The following is a 2,223-nucleotide window of genomic DNA, read 5'->3' on the forward strand; positions in this document are numbered from 1 at the left end:
TGCACACCTTCTCCTACCCAGGTCTCTGCCTGCCTCCTCCTGGCCTCTCCCCCTCCCACGGCGTCTCCGACTCCGCCACGTGGGACCTTCCAACGCATTCCCGTGGCCCCCAGCCCCTCTGCTAACTGCCTGCGCATCTCAGCATTCTTGGTTCAGATTCCTGAGGTGGGAATATGATCGGCCCGGCTCCCTTTTGGGGCTGGACCATAGGTCGTAGGTCGGTGGCTGGCCTGAGTTGGCTCAGATGACCTCCCGGCTGTACTGAACACCAGGGGTGGGACAAACACGGCTGAGGAATGTCCCTCGGCTCTTTCAGCCGGGGCTCTCTGTTGAAGTGTTCTTTTTATTTTATTTTAACATCTTTATTGGAGTATAATTGCTTTACAATGGTGTGTTAGTTTCTGCTGTATAACAAAGTGAATCAGCTGTACATATACATATATAAAATTATGGAACGCTTCACGAATTTGCGTGTCATCCTTGCACAGGGCCATGCTAATCTTCTCTGTATCGTTCCAGTTTTAGTATATGTGCTGCCGAAGCGAGCACGAATTGTTCCTTTTAGAAGAGATGATGGCCAACATTTGTACTGTACTGCTAAAACCTCCACCCGCCCTCAGGCAGGAACACAGGCTTTTGGTGCATTTATAAATGAGGGCTTTCAACTGCCAGAAATGATAACATACAGTCAGCATACTCTCACTCCAACGTTCACTAGTGTGTGACCCTGTTCCCTTTCAAACTGCTCCCCCTACCAAAATGTCTCTGTCTCTGAGAGCTCCCAGATAGTGACTCCTGTGTGAGCGATGGGCCCAGTCTGTCGCCAGACGACATCTGCATGCTGTCCTCTTGCCACACACACCGCTGGCCCTGCCGCCTCTGGCACTGGCGTTTTTGCAGCTGTCACTGTGTCCCCCAGCCTCTGCTGATGCCCTCGGCACACCTAAGCCCTGCGGGGATGTAAAGAACACCCACAGGAGGAGTTCTTCATCCTGTTTTTGTCACCTGTTATTAAGGGGCATCACCATGCTCTGACCTCTGATGGCTTGGGAGGGCTTGAATGAAACTGCTCTTCCGGTTTGTCCTCGCCAGCCACTTTCCCCAGGATCCAGGCACAAGGGCATGGGGGGAGGGCAGGGGCGGTGGCTCACAGGCTGGGGCAAAGTTGAGGAGAGACAGCAGGCCTTACTCTGCATCGGCCTCCATTTGGTTCCCTGGGGTTGGGTTATTCCCCAGGAAATTCCTGGTCTCTCAGGCTAGTAGACTTGGGCTAGACCTACCCCAGAGTCTAACCCTGATGGTGGAGGTGGCTTAGAATCGAGGTGGTCGTCATGGGCACAGCCTCCCAGGATCAGCAGGACGGAGGACTCTGGGGTGAAAAATATAACCAATCTGGTGGGTAAGCTGATGGCCAGAGGGCAGATGAGCCCTTAAATTTACACTGGTCTCCTCTCTATACCTCTCGCTGCCTAATCTTGGGGTGAGAAGTAGAAAAGGGTAAGAGCTGTAGGGAGAGGAATGGGGCAAGAGATTGGGCCAGACAGCAGTGGACCTAGGGCAACGGGTTAAGCATTCACAGATGCTAGAGCACCAAGCCTCTCAGGGGTTGGTTTCTCCCTGGCAGCCAGTCCTTTACAAGGCACGTAGCCTAGCCCTGTAGGTCATCTGGGAACAGATGGTATAGACTTGATGTGACACTTAAGAGCACATTTTCAGGAGCCAGACTGCATGCATGAGAATTCCAGCCCCACTCACAAGCTGTGTGACCTTGGACCAGTTACAACAAGTCTCTGTGAGGTGGGAGTCGCTATAGGACAGATCATGTAGGGTCATTGTGAGCAGGCCACCAGATGGTACACACAAAGTGCTCAGAACGGTGCCTGGCGCTCGGCATGGGGTTCACTATTGTTGCTGAACTCATCTGTGTCTTACCTTCTTCAACAAGATTGTAAGTCCCTCAGAGATTTCAATATTTTTTTTTTTCTCCCTGTACGTCAGTGTTGACAATGGGAAAATAAATGAGTGAATGATTGGAAAATAAACTTACTTACAAATTTCCAGGGAAGAAGACCTTGTTAACAATGCTTAGACCTGTGTGATTTTATGCATCTGCTGAGGCTCATGCCCTCAGTGTGATGACCCAGGCCCACTCCCCTCCCCATGCTCTCCCCCATCCCCATGTACCTACCCACACCTGCACACCCCTATACCCAATCTTCTCCC

At 51.7% G+C, this 2,223-nt stretch overlaps 1 non-coding gene across 1 annotated transcript; it reads right to left on the reverse strand.

Annotated features, from left to right (window-relative positions):
• Window positions 1-443: 443 nt before the first annotated feature.
• On the reverse strand, window positions 444-549 carry LOC137763269 (U6 spliceosomal RNA). Its single transcript, XR_011073811.1, has one exon. It is a non-coding gene; the product is annotated as a U6 spliceosomal RNA (small nuclear RNA).
• Between the last annotated feature and the right edge of the window lie 1,674 nt (window positions 550-2,223).

This window comes from Eschrichtius robustus, chromosome 3, assembly GCF_028021215.1.
Source record: "Eschrichtius robustus isolate mEscRob2 chromosome 3, mEscRob2.pri, whole genome shotgun sequence".
Lineage (NCBI taxonomy): Eukaryota > Metazoa > Chordata > Mammalia > Artiodactyla > Eschrichtiidae > Eschrichtius > Eschrichtius robustus.